At 37.9% G+C, this 19649-nt stretch overlaps 1 protein-coding gene and 1 long non-coding RNA gene across 2 annotated transcripts in view; one reads left to right on the top strand and one right to left on the bottom strand.

Moving 5' to 3' along the window:
- fgfrl1a (fibroblast growth factor receptor like 1a) overlaps positions 1 to 19649 on the bottom strand; it is a 187770-nt gene that overhangs the window by 30081 nt on the left and 138040 nt on the right. The gene's annotated exons all lie outside the window — the stretch shown is intronic.
- LOC133546252 (uncharacterized) lies at positions 1166 to 12429 on the top strand. The gene is made up of 5 exons (XR_009805042.1): positions 1166 to 1425; positions 1527 to 1622; positions 7213 to 7259; positions 7357 to 7523; positions 10191 to 12429. It is a non-coding gene; the product is annotated as an uncharacterized LOC133546252 (long non-coding RNA).

The following is a 19649-nucleotide window of genomic DNA, read 5'->3' as shown; positions in this document are numbered from 1 at the left end:
ACACACAAACATATTCACACACACACACACACGCACACACACAAATACAGAAACATATTGACACACACGCACACACACTTAATGACACACACACACACACAATCATTTTCACACACACACGTAAACATAATGAAACACACACCCTTAATGACACAAACACACGCACACACAGAAACACATTGACATACACACACAAACATTTTCACACACACACACAGAAACATATTGATACACACACACACTTAATGACACACACACACACACACACGCACACACATGCAGAAACACACGCACGCACAGAAACACATTGACACACACACTTAATGACACACCCACAAACACAAACAAACATTTTCACACACACACACTTATTGACACACACCCAAACACACACACACACGCACACACAGAAACATAATGATACACACACACACACACAAACACACGCACACAAAGAAACATATTGACACACACACGCAAACATTTTCACACACACACACACACACATGCAGAAACATAATGATACACACACACACACTTATTGACACACACACAAACACACACAGACACACACACACACTTATTGACACACACACAAACAGACGGAAACAGAAACATATTGAGACACACACACACACACACACACACACACTAGATATATGTTTAACAGCTGTTTGCATGCTTGGAAACATGAGTCCCAAATGTCTAGTATGTGTGTGTGTGTGTGTGTGTGTGTGTGCGTGTGTGTGTGTGTGTGTGTGTGTGTGTGTGTGTGTGTGTGTGTGTCTCAATATGTTTCTGTTTCCGTCTGTTTGTGTGTGTGTCAATAAGTGTGTGTGTGTGTGTCTGTGTGTGTTTGTGTGTGTGTGTGACCAGAGGGGCCAGTATTTTCCTAAAGGGTCATGTCCTCCCAGAAGTGACTAAAGAGACACAGGATATGTGGCCACAACCTGTGTGAAAAAGGCGGGTGTTGGCGGTCCCGGCGTCTCAGCCAGAAGCAGCCGCCATGACGCCAGAAGCAGCCGCCATGACGCCAGAAGCAGCCGCCATGACGCCACAACACACCCACAACACCACCCTTACTTCTCTACAACTTTACTTTTTTTTTCTCACAAAAAGCGTAGAGGGTGGAACCTCGATTGACAAACCCTTTATTGTAGGACATTTTCAAATGACTAAACTATGCTATTTTGTACCAACGTTTCATGCACCCATTGTGTGCCCGGCAGCACATCCATCATGGGCAGGCTACTCTGTGTGTTTTAGTCTACTGAATAAGATTCTAGTTTTGCTGGCTCAATATGAGTCTAAAGAAAGCGATAAACAAGCAATGTGTGGTTTGAACCTTTTTTTTGGAAGCATCCACAGCATTGTCGACACTGCCTCCCACTGTCTTCCGTCACACAAAAAGAAGTATCCGACCAGGTAAAGTGGATTTGATCTTTCTTTCTAATTGTTGCAGCCACCTGTCCGTTAAAGGTAAGGAGTTTTGTGACTTTAAAGTGTGAGTGTGTGTGTGTTGGCAGGGTGGCTGAAAAATGAGGACCGTTCAGCCAAATCAGGAGTGACCTAACCTTTTGACTTGGGCAAAAAAACACTTGGTCGAGGGCCAAAAGACGACTGTATGTAAAGCAACTAATATTAATATTAATATATATATATATATATATATATATATATATATATATATATACACATATATACATATATACATATATATATACATATACATACATACATACATATATATATGTATACCATACATATATATATATATATATATATATATATATATATATATATATATATATATATATATATATATATATATATATACACATATATGTATGGGTGTGAAAAATCACAAAACTACTTCATCTCTACAGAACTGTTTCATGAGGGGTTCCCTCAAAATCTCCTGATGATTGAGGGAACCCCTCATGAAACAGTTCTGTAGAGATGAAGTAGTCATGTGATTTTTCCCACACCTACATATTGCGCTCTACCATGGTATCAAGCATTATTCTCTGGATAATCCAATCAAGATATATATATATATATATATATATACATATATATATATTTACCTCAGAAGGCTGCAAATACAAAAGAGGCATTGAATTTTTTATTTAAATTTTATTTGATATGCCAGAGATATTGTTTAATTATTAGGGACCGAATGTCCCTTTGGGACAGAGGACCCTATTGTATTTCCAAGGTTTTATTATTATTATACCGGCGCGTCTTTGAGCTGTAATTTGACCCCCTTAACATGCTTCAAAACTTACCAAATTTTACACACACTTCAGGACTGGCAAAAAAAAAAAAAACTCCAATACTCAAAATTGCGCTCTAGCGCCCCCTAAGAAAAAACACAGACAAAATTGCTTGTAACTTCCGTTAGGAATGTCGTAGAGACATGAAACAAAAACCTCTATGTAGGTCTGACTTAGACCTAAATTTCATACACTGACGTCCTTCAGCAAAAATCAACAGGAAGTTGGCAAAAACCCCATCAAAACAAAAGTTTCCTAAAAAAATATCATTTTTGCCTCTTTGAGCTGTAATTTGACCCCCTTAAAATGCTTCAAAACTTACCAAACTGGACACACACTTCAGGGCTGGCGAAAATTGCGATCTAATAAAAAAACAAAAACAAAAAACCAACCCAAAACTTAAAATTGCGCTCTAGCGCCCCCTATGAATAAAACACAGACAAAACTGCTCCTAGGAAGAAAACACAGACAAAACGGCTTGGAACTTCCGGTAGGAATGTCGTAGAGGCATGAAACAAAAACTTCTATGTAGGTCTCACTTAGACCTACATTTCATTCATTGACATCCTTCAGCAAAAATCAACAGAAGTTTTCAATTACCCCTTCCAAACAAAAGTTTTGTAAAAACCCGTCACCTTATTTCAAACATGATCTCCTCTGAGTGCGTTTGTTGTCTCGGCTTCAAACTTGCACAGGAGAGAGAGTGAACCCTTCTGATTAAAAGTTGCGAAAAGCTCTGGTTTTGATTTTACGAGCCTTCAAAGAACTGCTGCTGCTGCGCTGCTGCCGTAACAAGATGGCCGCTTGAAAGCAGGAAGCACCAGCGTGACCGCACAATGCAGAGAAGGTAGGTAACGTGCAGGTAAAGATATGTTGAATGGGTAAAGGCAGGAAACACCAGCAAAAGTCGGTCCGGTCCATCGCTGCTTGCAGCTTTAATATTATCATTATTTAAAACTCAATTTTGCATGTCGCTTTAAAGTTATATAAGCTTTTGGCCCACTCTGTGTTTGAGTTTGATACCCCTGCTGTACAACATTCATGTGTTCAGTATTCATGTTCACATTGTTTCTAATGGAGACATTTGCTTAACTATACAAACTTTCCTTCTTAAGAACCCTGATCAAGAACCAATTAAGGTTGTAAATTGAGGTTCTATTGTCACACACACACACACACACACACACACACACACACACACACACACACACACACACACACACACACACACAGTGTGATTTATGCACTGGCTGTGCAGCCTGATGGAAGTCATTATCTCCATCCTCCATTGAGACGTGAGAGGAGCGACATGAAGGCCACAGCAAATGAAGGCGGGAGGGAGGATTTATGAAGTGAAGCTTCTCTGCAGACACACGGTTGTTAACGACTACACGATCTTTTTTTTCCCAGGGAGTGATGACATGCACTGATGTGACATCTTAACAATGCGTGCCAGAATAAACCACAGATTGCTGCGACCTCACACACACACACACACACACACACACACTGAAATAGTTTGAATGTTGAAATTGTTTGCATGTTAAAATTGTTTGAATGTAGAAATTGTTTAAATGCTGAAATGGTAAGAATGTTACAATTGATTGAATGTTGAAATTGTTTGACTGTAAAAATTGTTTAAATGCTGAAATAATTTGAATGTTAAAATAATTTGAATGTTAGAATTGAATGTTGAAATTGCTTAAATGCTGAAGTGGTTTAAGTGTTAAAATTGTTTGAATGAACAAAATTGTTTAAATGCTGAAAAGGTTTGAATGTTAAAATGGTTTGAATGTTAAAGTTGTGTTGAATGTTAAAATGTTTTGAATGTTAGAATTGTTTGAATGTTGAAATTGTTTGACTGTAAAAATTGTTTAAATGCTGAAATATTTTGAATGTTAAAATTATTTGAATGTTAGAACTGTTTGAATGTTGAAATTGTTTAAATGCTGAAATGGTTAGAAACTTACAATTGTTTGAATGTTGAAATTGTTTGACTGTAAAAATTGTTTGAATGCTGAAATAAATTGAATGTTAAAATTGTTTAAATGCTGAAATGCTTTGAATGTTACAATTGATTAAATGTTGAAAATGTTTGAATGTTAAAATTGTTTGAATGTTGAAATTGTTTGACTGTAAAAATTGTTTAAATGCTGAAATAATTTGAATGTTAAAATAGTTTGAATGTTAGAACTGAATGTTGAAATTGTTTGAATGCTGAAGTGGTTTAAGTGTTAAAATTGTTTGAATGAACAAAATTGTTTAAATGCTGAAAGGGTTTGAATGTTAAAATGGTTTGAATGTTAAAGTTGTGTTGAATGTTAAAATGTTTTGAATGTTAGAATTGTTTGAATGTTGAAATTGTTGAAATGCTGAAATGGTTAGAATGTTACAACTGATTAAATGTTGAAATGGTTTGAATGTTAAAATTGTTTCAATGTTGAAATTGTTTGACTGTAAAAATTGTTTAAATGCTGAAATATTTTGAATGTTAAAATGGTTTGAATGTTGAAATTGTTTAAATAAAGAAATGGTTTGAATGTGAAAATTGTTTGAATGTTAAAGTTGTGTTGAATGTTAAAATGTTTTGAATGTTAGAATTGTTTGATGCTGAAATGGTTTGAATTTTACATTTGTTTGAATGTTGAAATGGTTTAAATGCTGACATGGTTTGAATGTTTAAATTGTTTGAATGGTTTAAATGTTGAATTTTTTTTACATGCTGAAACTGTTTGTATGTTAAAATTGCTTGAATGTTGAAATTGGAAGGATGTGATGTCACATTTTTCCATAATAAGTGGCAATTGCATCAGACCTTATAATTGTTCAGCAAAAAATCTAAGTTATAGCTTGGTAATTAACATGGGCAGCTATTGCATCACACCTTCTAGATGTACAGCAAACATTATATCTTTTGATTTGATTATTAATGTGAGCATCATACTTTATAGTTTTTCAGCCTACCATTCCAAGATAGGGTTTGGTAATTAACATTGGCGACGATTGCATTATACCTTTTAGCTGTTGCGCAAGAAACCAAGTTATATGACTCTGAGTCACACAGCGGAATATGTCGGCCTATGTCATGTTATATACATTTTGGTGTCTTCGGCAGCAAAATTCTCCAAAAAGAAGTTGAGGTGCAAGTTTAACAACAAGACAAAAAGTCAAAGCAGCACTTCCTTGATATTTCTATGCTGCTATCTCCAAATTGTCTCCACTCGCTTTACATTGGAAGGCCAATGGTTGCAGAAAGTAGAAAGTTATTTCATACACTTAAGAAGAACCAAATGTTGAAACCATGAGTCAGGATGGTGTGTGGAAAAGCTAAATGCTTGTGTCAGTCTACAACTTACTAAAAAAAAGCAGAAGTAACAGTTTGAAACATCCATCCATCCATTTTCTGCCGCTTATTCCCGTTCGGGGTAGCGGGGGGCGCTGGCGCCTATCTCAGCTACAATCGGGCGGAAGGCGGGGTACACCCTGGACAAGTCGCCACCTCATCGCAGGGCCAACACAGATAGACAGACAACATTCACACTCACATTCACACACTAGGGACCATTTTAAACAAAGGTCTGCTAAAAGATGACATTGCATAGCAGCTTTGAGATTGATGATGGTCTGTTAAAAACCAAAACCTTGGACTTTGAAATGTCATGAGTGGTTTGATCCTTCAAACCAGTTGGTTTGGAAATGTGATTGATTAAATGTCAAGCCACAAAGAGCTGAATAAAATAAGCGAAAAATTAGCCTGCCCGGCGGCCAAATTCTTATAATTACTCGGCACACCCTTTTCAGTCACGGTTTGATAGACAACCTGGGCAGCGATTGTATTAGACCCTAATAGCAGTTTAGCACACCCTTTTCAGTCACAGTTTGGTAGTCAACTTGGGCGCGGATTATATTATACCCTAATAGCCAACCCTTTCAAATTCAGTTCGGTAGTTCACATTAAGTTATGGTTCAGTAGTTAACTTTGACGGTAATTGCATCATGCCTTAATAGCTGTTCAGCCAACCCATTTAAGTTATGGTTCGGTAGTTAACATGGGCGGCTATTGGGTCATGCCTTAATAGCTGTTCAGCCAACCCTTTAAAGTTATGGTTCGGTAGTTACCGGGGGGGCAATTGCACCATGCCTTAATAGCTGTTGAGACAACCCTTTTAAGTTACGGTTCGGTAGTTAAAATGGCCGGCAATTGCGTTATGCCTTAATAGCTGTTCAGCCAATGAATGTAGTAATGGTTTGAATGTAAAAATTGTTTAAATGTAAAAATGGTTTAAATGTTAAAATTGTCTGGGCTTCTTTGCTTAGGCTGCTGCCCCCGCGACCTGACCTCAGATAAGCGGAAGAAAATGGATAGATGGATGCGCTTGCAGACCATGGTGACTTTTCACGCATATCAAGACAAAATTGCGAGGGAAGGCGGTGAATAACAATCCGCACCGCGATCGCTCAGGCCCAAATAACACCGACGCAGCGAAAAGTGCCGCGTCATGAAAAAGAGTCAGACACTGTGAACTTTTCCTCCCGGGCAAGAGCTTTTCTAAGCTGACGCCCGGCTGCAGCTGAAGACCGGGTGCTCGCCAGTCCGTTTTCAGGTGAGAGCGCTTCCAGTTTATCTTTTCACTGCTAATCTCTGTGTGTGTGTAGAATAAGTCAACAATATGTCTGAGCTGCACCATGAAAAAGCTGAGCTCTCATTTTCCTTCAGACTAAACAGTACGCTTTAGAAGGAACAGCACAAAGCAAGAAACAGAGGTTGAGCAGAGGTTTGCTCTCCCTGAAGCCGAGCGGACGGAGGTTTGATGGCGTGCCAGGAATGGACTCAATGCACTAATTACATCCACCTGTGTGTGTCTGTGTGTGTGTGTGTGTGTGTGTGTGTGTGTGTGTGTGTGTGTGTGTGTGTGTGTGTGTGTGTGTGAGTCAGCATCGGTATGACATCATCAACGCAGCCACTGCCAGCATGACTGGGAGGTGAGGGGGTCCCTTTAAGAGCTACAGGAGGTGCTTCTCCTCCAAGTTCTCCCCCCACCAGGCTGCCGTCAATGCTCTGCTCCATCTGTCCTCTAAGGCGCCATCTGCTGGATCCTCCATGCGCTTTTCATCGGCAGGAAGTTCTACCAACTGTTTCAGGCTGCAGGCAATCAGCAATCAGCACACCCGAGACCGATCAAGACAAGCAACAAAAAGACCAGCGGACCCATGGAGCCTATGCCGGAACGTAGTTCACCCTTATCCGTAAGTATCCCATCTCTGGCTTCCCTCCCGCGTACTTGCTGTCTCTCCTTGGCGTCCTTGTTTCCCACATCTCATGTCCTTCGTGCTTCCCGCGGTGTCTTTCCTGTTACCCGTGAAATTGCAGTCCGGGTCTTTTTAAAGGTAATTTGAATGGTATAAGCCAGTAAGTACCTGTTATTGATCACGATTCATCTTTTTATTTCAAACATTTGATTGATTGATCTAAAATAATAATAATAATAAAAAAGAATAATATTAAATACATATATATATATATATATATTTAAAAAATATATTATTTTTATTATTTAAAAAATAATGATAAAAAAATAATAAATACATGTGTATATATATATATATATATATATATATATATATATATATATATATATATATATATATATATATATATATATATATATATATATATATATATATATATATACACATGTATTTATTATTTTTTTATCATTATTTTTTAAATAATAAAAATAAATCACTAGTGTCTCAAAGGGCTGCACAAACCACTACGACATCCTCGGTAGGCCCACATAAGGGCAAGGAAAACTCACACCCAGTGGGACGTCGGTGACAATGATGACTATGAGAACCTTGGAGAGGAGGAAAGCAATGGATGTCGAGCGGGTCTAACATGATACTGTGAACGTTCAATCCACAATGGATCCAACACAGTCGCGAGAGTCCAGTCCAAAGAGGATCCAACACAGCAGCGAGAGTCCCGTTCACATATATATATATATGTATATATATATATATATAAATATAAATATATATATATATATATATATATATATATATATATATATATATAAATATAAATATATAAATATATATATTATATATATATATATATATAAATATATATATATATATATATATATATATATATATATATATATATATATATAAACACATACATACATACATACATGTGTTTATTATATGTACATACACACATACATGTATTTATTATTATTATTTTTTAAATAATTAAAAAACAAAAAAATAATTTAAAAATATGTTTAAATATAAAAAAATATATATATATACACATACATATACATCCACATATATATATATATATATATACACATATATATATATATATATATATATATATACACATATATATATATATACACATATATATACATATACACATATATGTATATATACACATGCATACATACATATATACACACATACATACACACATATACAGTGGGGCAAAAAAGTATTTAGTCAGCCAGCGATTGTGCAAGTTCTCCCACTTCAAATGATGACAGAGGTCTGTAATTTTCATCATAGGTACACTTCAACTGTGAGAGACGGAATGTGAAAAAAAAATCCAGGAATTCACATTGTAGGAATTTTAAATAATTTATTATGGTGGAAAATAAGTATTTGGTCAACCATTCAAAATTCTCACTGATGGAAGGAGGTTTTGGCTCCAAATCTCACGATACATGGCCCCATTCATTCTTTCCTTAACACGGATCAATAGTCCTGTCCCCTTAGCAGAAAAACAGCCCCAAAGCATGATGTTTCCACCCCCATGCTTCACAGTAGGTATGGTGTTCCTGGGATGCAACTCAGTATTCTTCTTCCTCCAAACACGACGAGTTGAGTTTATACCAAAAAGTTCTATTTTGCTTTCATCTGACCACATGACATTCTCCCAATCCTCTGCTGTATCATCCATGTATCCATTTTGGTATGAATTCAACTCCAAACCAGGTCACACTGAATTCGGATTATTTTCTTAAAGTTCGACCGTACGTATAAAAAAGTGAAGAAAAAGACTTTTGGGGGGACTCAACTGGGCCTCCTGCTGACCTCGGCCTCGCGAGCAAGAGGCATGAGAAGCCACATATTCCCACTTGGGGATGGATGAAATATCGCAGCACGCGCTCGCCTTTCAGCGCCGCTTCTTGCAAAGTGCAAACGCTGAGGCTGAAGAAAAGGCCTCCATTGTAACAAACCTTAACCTTCTCTCCGTGTGTTTGTCCAAATACACACCGCGTGATTAACTCGCCACATTTTTATGGCACGTCCGTTACTCCGGCTCTGCTTTCCATCATTTACTCACTGATTCAACTCTCGTATATTTTCACACGCCGGAGCCAAAGTGGAGTCAGTCGCTCACGCTCAGCGGACAGCTTACAGACACAGCAAAAATATTTGGTAGTGTGTGTGTGTAACCATACTGTACTTCGGATGTGTGTGTTCTTGTATTTCTACCCTTCTTGAGACATCAACAAGGAAAAGTAGCTGCCATGTGAGGAGGTGTGAACAAGTTAGGACATAAATCATGGTCCCAATACGGAAAAACCATTGCATCTAATAGAGAATGTCTCATTTACAACCCTGCTGGTGAAATCTATCAAAATGAGGGTGGTCCCAAAAAGGAGGGATTTTTCAAATTGACTGTGTGTTGGTTTTAAAAGTGCTCCCCCTCTGGTCAACATATGAAATCAAAAGTGTGTAAGAAAAAAAAATTGAAGTGCTCCCCCTCTGGCCAACAAATGAAATAACAAGTGTGTGTAAAAAATTGAGATGCGCCCCCTTTGGCCAAAATGTATAAACCTACTGTTATAACTTGAAGTAAATAATCCATCCATTTTTCTACCGCTTATACCCCTTTAGGGGCGCTGGTGCCTATCTCAGCTACAATCGGGCGGAAGGCGGTGTACACCCTGGACAAGTCGCCACCTCATCGCAGTGAAGTACATAATGAAGATTAAAAACCAATCACTAACAAAAAAGTTCCACACAAAAAACAAAAACTAAAAGCAGTCTTTTTCTTAAAATTCGGCAACTTTTTTCTTGTAAAATTGGGAACAGACCAGAAGAAGAAGAACAAAAATAACAACACAAAGAAGAACTAGAACAAGAAGAACAACAATAATAATAAGAAAAGGAAGAAGAACCTGAAGAGGAAGATGGACCAGAAGAAAAACACGAAAAAGAACAAGAAAAAAAGGAAGAAGGGAAAGAAGGAGAACCTAAAGAAGAAGAACAAGAAAAGCAAAACAAAGAAAAATAAGAAGAGAAAGAAGACGAACCTGAAGAAGAACAAGAACAAGAAGAAAAAAAGAAAGAAGAAGAACCTGAAGAAGAACAAGAACAAGAACAAGAAGAGAAAGACGAACCTGAAGAAGATGAAGAAGAAAAAGAGGAAGAAACAGAAGAACCAGAAGAAGAACAAAAAAAGAAGAAGACGAGAAAGAAGAAGAACCTGAAGTAGAAGAACAAAAAAGAACGACAAGTCAAAGAAGAAGAAGAACAAAAAGAAGAACAAGAACAAGAAGAAGAGAAAGAAGAAGAACCTGAAGATGAAGAAGAACTACAAGAAGAACGACAAGAAAAAGAAAAAGAAAAAGAAGAACCTGAAAAAAACAAAGAAGAAAAGGAGGAAGAAGCAGAAGAACCAGAAGAAGAACAAGAGAAACAAGAAAAAGAAGAACACAAGAAAGAAGAAGAACCTGAAGTAGAAAAACGAGAAAAAGACAAAGAAGAGGAAGAACAAAAAGAAGAAGAAAAAGAAAAAGAAGAAAAATAACTATAAGAAGAAAAGGAATGCGATGAAGAAGAACAAGAAAGAAGAATATTGCAATGGTCATGTCACAGTAATGAACATGAGACATCATTAGAATGAACAGTGTACTTACTGAAGTGTACTGACCACATGACACTCTGCACAACAAGAACTAGCAACGTGCTTCAAGTGAGTTTTGATGAAAAACATGAGAAGCAGCGACAGTGTGACGTCACCAAGGTGTCAAACTCCCAGCATGCTCAGCGGTGTGTCTTCTTACAGTGACATCATCTGCTGGCTGCTGGCCATCATCTTGTCCTCGTCAAACCTCAAAGGTGGCCTTGCTTCTCCGCACGTTAGCTGCTTGTCCTCCACACTCACACCTGCTTAACGCCACATGGATAAACCCACCCCCCCCCCCCAAAAAAAATGGAGACCATACGGGCGTCAGGCAGCAATTTGGAGGTCACCATAGGGCCGTGTCTCATTAGGCACACTTCTGCTTTTCCACTTAGGCACTGTGTTCACACTTAGTACACACGCTGCAGTGCACTGTCAACACCAGACTGCAGTACTGGCCACCAACCACTAGGGTCTATGCCTGTGTTTTTCAACCACTGTGCCGTGGGAAATTATGCAACTTCACCTCATTGGTCCAAAAAACATAACAAATATAATCGGCAAATAAGGCGCCGTTGCTTGTGTCGAACTCGGCAGGGTGAGCACGTACTACTCCACGTCAGCAGGGAGTTCATCGCTTTGTGAAATTCAGAATGTGTCGGGTGAGACGAAGACAATTTTGTTGTGATCCCTATATGCACCCTGGACAAGTCGCCACCTCATCGCAGGGCCAACACAGATAGACAACATTCACACACTAGGGAACATTTAGTGTTGCCAATCAACCTATCCCCAGGTGCATGTCTTTGGAGGTGGGAAGAAGCCGGAGTACCCGGAGGGAACCCACGCAGTCACGGGGAGAACATGCAAACTCCACACAGAAAGATCCCGAGCCCCGGGGTTAAACCCTGACTACTCAGGACCTTTGTATTTTGAGGCAGACGCACTAACCCCTCTGCCACCGTGAAACCCGTAAAAAGGTATGTCATGCTTAAACCAAAAAAAACAAAAAAAAACCCCGAAAGGTAAAGGAAAAGGCTACGCAAAACGAAAGTCGAACTGAACCGGCTACAAAGTAAACAGAAACAGAATGCTGGACGACAGCAGAAACTTACGGCGTCCACCAAGTACAAACTCTGTTTCCATATGAGTTGGGAAATTGTGTTAGATGTAAATATAAACAGAATACAATGATTTGCAAATCCTTTTCAAGCCATATTCAGTTGAATGCACTACAAAGACAACATATTTGATGTTCAAACTGATAATCTTTTTTTTCTTTGCAAATAATAAATGGGTTGTACTTGTATAGCGCTTTTCTACCTTCAAGGTACTCAAAGCGCTTTGACACTACTTCCACATTTACCCATTGACACACTGATGGAGGGAGCTGCCATGCAAGGCGCCAACCAGCACCCATCAGGAGCAAGGGTGAAGTGTCTTGCTCAGGACACAACGAGGTTGGTACTAGGTGGGATTTGAACCAGTGACCCTCGGGTTGCGCACGGCCACTCTACCACTGCGCCACGCCGTCCCTAATAATCATTAACTTTAGAATTTGATGGCAGCAACACGAGACAAATAAGTTGGGAAAAGGGGCAATAAATACTAATAAAGTTGAGGAATGCTCATCAAACACTTATTTGGAACATCCCACAGGTGTGCAGGCTAATTGGGAACAGGTGGGTGCCATGATTGGGTATAAAAACAGCTTCCATGAAATGCTCAGTCTTTCACAAACAAAGATGGAGTGAGGGTCACCAATCTGTAATCAATTTGTCAAACAGTTTAAGAACAACATTTCTCAACCAGCTATTGCAAAGAATTTAGGGATTTTACCATCTCCGGTCCATAAAATCATCAACAAGTTCAGAGAATCTGGAGAAATCACTGCACGTAAGCAATATTACGGACTTTTGACCCCTCAGGCGGTACTGCATCAAAAAACGACATCAGTGTGTAAAGGATATCACCACATGGGCTCAGGAACACTTCATAAAACCACTGTCAGTAACTACAGTTGGTCGCTACATCTCTAAGTGCAAGTTAAAACTCTACTATGCAAAGCCAAACCCATATATCGACAATATCCTGAAACGCCGGAGGCTTGGCTGGACCCGAGCTCATCTAAGATGAACTGATGCAAAGTGGAAAGGTGTTCTGTGGTCTGACGAGTCCACATTTCAAATTATATTTGGAAACAGAGGACGTGGTGTCCTCCAGAACAAAGAGGAAAAAAAACTAAGTTCAAAAGCCAGCATGTGTGATGGTATGGGGGTGCATTAGTACCCAAGGCATGGGTAACTTACACATCTGTGAAGGCACCATTAATGCTGAAAGGTACATACAGGTTTTGGAGCAACATATGTTGTCATTCAAGCAACGTTATCATGGACGCCCCTGCTTATTTCAGCAAGACAAGTGTTACAACAACGTGGCTTCGTGAAAAAAGCGTGCGGGTACTTTCCTGGGCCGCCTGCAGTCCAGACCTGTCTCCCATGGAAAATGTGTGGTGCATTATGAAGCGTAAAATACGACAGCAGAGACCCCGGACTGTTGAACAACTGAAGCTTTACATAAAACAAGAATGGGAAAGAATTCCACTTTCAAAGCTTCAACAATTAGTTTCCTCAGTTCCCAAACGATTATTGAGTGTTGTTAAAAGAAAAGGTGATGTAACACAGTGGTGAACATGCCCTTTCCCAACTACTTTGGCACGTGTTGCAGCCATGAAATTCTAAGTTAATTATTATTTGCAAAACAAAAACAACATTCATGAGTTTGAACATCAAATATCTTGTCTTTGTAGTGCATTCAACTGAATTTGGGTTGAAAAGGACTTCCAAATCATTGTATTCCGTTTATATTTACATCTAACACAATTTCCCAACTCATATGGAAACGGGGTTTGTATATCCGTACATGACTTAGCAATCAACAATGTCCACACAAAGAAGGATGGCAAGAACGTAAATAGCCTTGCTTGCTTACACTTAGCAGGTGCGCTACAAGAAAATATCAACAAAACAGGAAGTACCACCAAAATAAAAGTGCAAGACAAGAAGTAAAGCACGACACACAGGAAAACACAAACAAAAACAAAATAAGGCACAACGACCTGGTGGAGTTTCATTTTTTAACGTTTTTCTGTTGGTGGTGTGCCGCCAAGCGAACGAAAGCGTCCTCGACGAAATGCAGCGTCCTCGCTAACGAGCTGGCGGCTAACGTCCCTCCACAGTGTTGCTTCTAAATCAGTAATCCTCCCCTCCATACTGCATTATCACTGGAGGACTCGAGGACAAAGAAGAGCCAGACGTGCCACACAACACACCGCAGGAGGGCACGATAAAAAGCATGGCTAATCGCTAAGCTAAAGCTGTTGAATGTAAACATGAGTGTGGAGCGATACTAATATTGACAGTAACGATATCAGTGTAGTATCAGTATATGTTTGATACTAAAGTGATTAGAACGATAGTTTTTTATTACAACAATTTTTAGCCATTTTTGTTATTGTTTACAAACCCAGGAAATAAGACTCAATAGAAGTTTTATGGTTTGTTTATTATTTTTGTGCTATTGATTCGGGATGAGTAACAAATTTGGTACTTTTTTGGCACTGAGTGAAATTCCGCCGGCCCTACCGGGAACCGATCAACGTAAAACCCAACAGTGCCATGTTTAGGTACCTGGGTGGTGCGTGACGTCGCACTTCAGCGCTTGGCGATCACTCCAGAAGCACTGAGAGCGGACTGCATGTAAAATTATACATCTACAAATACATATATATACATACATACATACATATACATATATATATATATATATATATATATATATATATATATATATACACACACACACATATATATACATATATATACTGTATATATATATATATATGTGTGTGTGTGTGTGTGTGTATATATATATATATATATTTTTATATATATATACATATATAGTGTATATATATCTATATATAAATATGTATATATATTTATATGTATATACATATATATATATATATATATATATATATATACACCACACACACACACATATATATATATATATATATATACTACAATACACAATGTAACACTACAATACACTTTGTTAAATTATATGACACTATGGTACACTTTGATACACTATATGACACTACAATTCACTCTGTAACACACATATAACGCTATGATACACTATATGACACTATGATACACTATATGACATTATGATACATTACGTGACACTATGATGCACTATGATACACAATGATGCACTTTGATACACTATATGACACTATGATACACTACATGACACTATGATATATTATGTGACACTATGACACAGTATACAACACTATGATACATTATAAGACACTATGATACACTTTGATACACTATATGACACTACGATACACTATGTAACAATATGATACACTATATGACAGTATGATGCACTATGATACACAATGGTGCACTTTGATACACTATATGACACTATGATACACTACATGACACTATGATATATTATGTGACACTATGACACAGTATACAACACTATGATACATTATAAGACACTATGATACACTTTGATACACTATATATGACACTATGATACACTACATGACACTATGATATATTATGTGACACTATGACACAGTATACAACACTATGATACATTATAAGACACTATGATACACTTTGATACACCATATGACACTACGATACACTATGTAACAATATGATACACTATATGACACTATGATGCACTATGTGACACTATGATACACTATATGACACTATGATGCACTATGATACACAATGGTGCACTTTGATACACTATATGACACTATGATACATTATGTGACACTATGATACACTTTGACACACTATATGACACTATGATACACAATGACCCACTTTGATACAGTATATAACACTATGATATAATATGTGACACTATGATACACTTTTACATTTTATGACACTATGATACATTATGTGACACTATGACACACTTTTGATACACTATATGACACTGATACATTATGTGACACTATGATACACTTTTGATACACTATATGACACTATGATACATTATACAGTATGACACTACGATACACTGTATGACACTGTGATACATTATATGACACTATGATACACTATATGACACTGTGATACATTATATGACACTATGATGCACTGTATGACACTGTGATACATTATATGACACTATGATACATTATATGACACTATGATACACTATATGACACTGTGATACATTATATGACACTATGATACACTATATGACACTGTGATACATTATATGACACTATGATGCACTGTATGACACTGTGATACATTATATGACACTATGATACACTATATGACACTATGATACATTATACAGTATGACACTACGATACACTGTATGACACTGTGATACATTATATGACACTATGATGCACTGTATGACACTGTGATACATTATATGACACTATGATACACTATATGACACTATGATACATTATACAGTATGACACTACGATACACTGTATGACACTGTGATACATTATGTGACACTATGATACACTATATGACACTATGATACATTATGTGACACTATGATACACTTTTGCATTTTATGACACTATGATACATTATGTGACATAATGATACACTTTTGATACACTGTATGACACTATGATACATTATGTGACACATGATACACTTTTGATACACTATATGACACTATGATACATTATACAGTACGACACGATGATACACTGTATGACACTGTGATACATTATATGACACTATGATACACTATATGACACTGTGATACACGATGTGACAATATGATATACTATGTGACACTATGATACATTATGTGACACTATGATACACTGAGATACACTATATCATATTATGTGACACTATGATATTATGTGATATTATGATACACTGTGATATATGATGTCACACTATGATATTATGTGATATTATGATACACTGTGATACATGATGTGACACTATGATATTGTGTGATATTATGATACACTGTGATACATGATGTGACACTATGATATTATGTGATATTATGATATACTGTGATACATGATGTGACACTATGATATTATGCGATATTATGATACACTGTGATATATGATGTGACTCTATGATATTATGTGATATTATGATACACTGTGATACAAGATGTGACACCATGATATTATGTGATATTATGATACACTGTGATACATGATGTGACACTATGATATTATGTGATATTATGATACACTGTGCTACATGATGTGAGACTATGATATTATGTGATATTATGATACACTGTGATACAAGATGTGACACCATGATATTATGTGATATTATGATACACTGTGATACATGATGTGACACCATGATATTATGTGATATTATGATACACTGTGATACATGATGTGACACCATGATATTATGTGATATTATGATACACTGATACATGATGTGACACTATGATATTATGTGATATTATGATACACTGTGTGTGTGTTTGATGAGCATGTGTGCACGTTCCATCCTTCCTACTTCATCAGCTTGAAGTATCAGAGCAGCAAACATCAGCTTTAAAATAGAACAGCATTTAAGGCGGGGCCACCTTGTCGTAAACGTACGGGATTCTTCTATCTGGGGGGGTCATGCCCGCCCCCTCGTAACACAGTTTATAGCGAGGTTAACGAGAAGTATGAAGGAAATGTAACTACTGTACAGAAGCAGGATATATTTAGTCTTTGGCTCCGACCTCAAACCTCCCCAGGCTATAAAAACTGCTGTCATGTGCCATAAATAGAAGATGTCGCTGGGATCAAAGCGATGGTGCACCCAACTGCCCTCGTGTTTTCCATGTGAAAGTTGTGGTGCTCATTTTTCTGCATCAACTTTTGATGCAAATAAAAACGGAAAAAAATCAAATAAAATACCCTCAAAAGGTCATGAGTGTACAAATTGTGGATGTTGGAGTCTCAGTGGCATTTCAGCATGAAGCTGCGAGGATGGAGTCAACTCCACGTGTGCCAAACTCCTAAGTGGGCACACTTTGTCACCTGCACAGAAAACTTGTAAGTATTCTGGCCTGTGAAAGCCCTCATTAAGTTGTCATGATAATAACAGTGAATGTAGGAGACAGAATTGTGTGTGTGTGTGTGTGTGGGGGGGGGGGGGGGGGGGGGGGTCTGCAAGGTAGAGATAAGTACCCGTCACAAGAACAAGGCTGTATGATGATGTCATCACGAAGTATTTATTCATCCTGTTCAGCTGAGGAAACACTGCAGGTAAGTGATATTACGGACCTTTGATCAAAAAGTGACATCAGTGTGGAAAGGATATCACCACATTGGCTGAGGAACACTTCAGAAAACCACTGTCAGTAACTACAGTTGGTCACTACATCTGTAAGTGCAAGTTAAAACTCTACTATGCAAAGCCAAAGCCATTTATCAACAACACCCAGAAACGCCGCCGGCTTCGCTGGGCCCAAGCTCATCTAACATGGACTGATGCAAAGTGTAAAAGTGTTCCCTGGTCTTACGAGTCCACATTTTATATTGTTTTTGGAAACTATGGACATTGTGTCCTCCAGACTAAAAAGGGTGTTGTAGGCGCAAAGTTGAAATGCCAGCATCTGTGATGGTATGGGGGTGCATTAGAGCCCAAGGCATGGGTAACTTACACATCTGTGAAGGCCCCATTAATGCTGAAAGGTACATATAGGTTTTGGAGCAACATATATTGCCATCCAAGCAAAGATATCATGGACGCCCCTGCTTATTTCAGCAAGACAATGCCAAGCCACGTGTTACAACAGCATTGCTTTGTAGTAAAAGAGTGCGGGTACTAGACTGGCCTGCCTGTAGTCCAGACCTGTCTTCCATTGAAAATGTGTGGCGCATCATGAAGCCTAAAAGACGCCGGAATGTTGAACAACTCAAGCTGTACATCGAGCAATAATGGGAAAGAAATCCACCTTAAGAGCTTCAAAATTGTGTTATTAAAAGGAAAGGCCATGTCACACAGTGGTAAAAATACCCCTGTGCCAACTTGTTTGCAATGTGTTGTTGCCATTAAATTCTAAGTTAATGATTATTTGCAAAAAAAAATTCAGTTTCTCAGTTCGAACATTAAATATCTTGTCTTTGCAGTTTACTCAATTGAATATAATGTAACGATTTTGTGGCATCGTGATGACGGTGGTGCTCTTCCAAGATGCAGATCGGGCTCAGACACAACATAAGGTAAGAAGTAATGGTTTATTAAAACTAAAGAACAGAATAGAAACAGAAAAACTTACACTAGGCACCAACGGCAAAACAAAGCGCTAGCATGGGAGCTAGGAAACAATGGAACATAGCGTGGAAGCTAGCAAAAACAAAGCACGTTTACCAG

The sequence above is a fragment of the Nerophis ophidion genome, linkage group LG29 (genome assembly GCF_033978795.1).
Source record: "Nerophis ophidion isolate RoL-2023_Sa linkage group LG29, RoL_Noph_v1.0, whole genome shotgun sequence".
Taxonomy (NCBI): Eukaryota; Metazoa; Chordata; class Actinopteri; order Syngnathiformes; family Syngnathidae; genus Nerophis; species Nerophis ophidion.
This window is presented reverse-complemented; position numbering and strand designations above follow the sequence as displayed.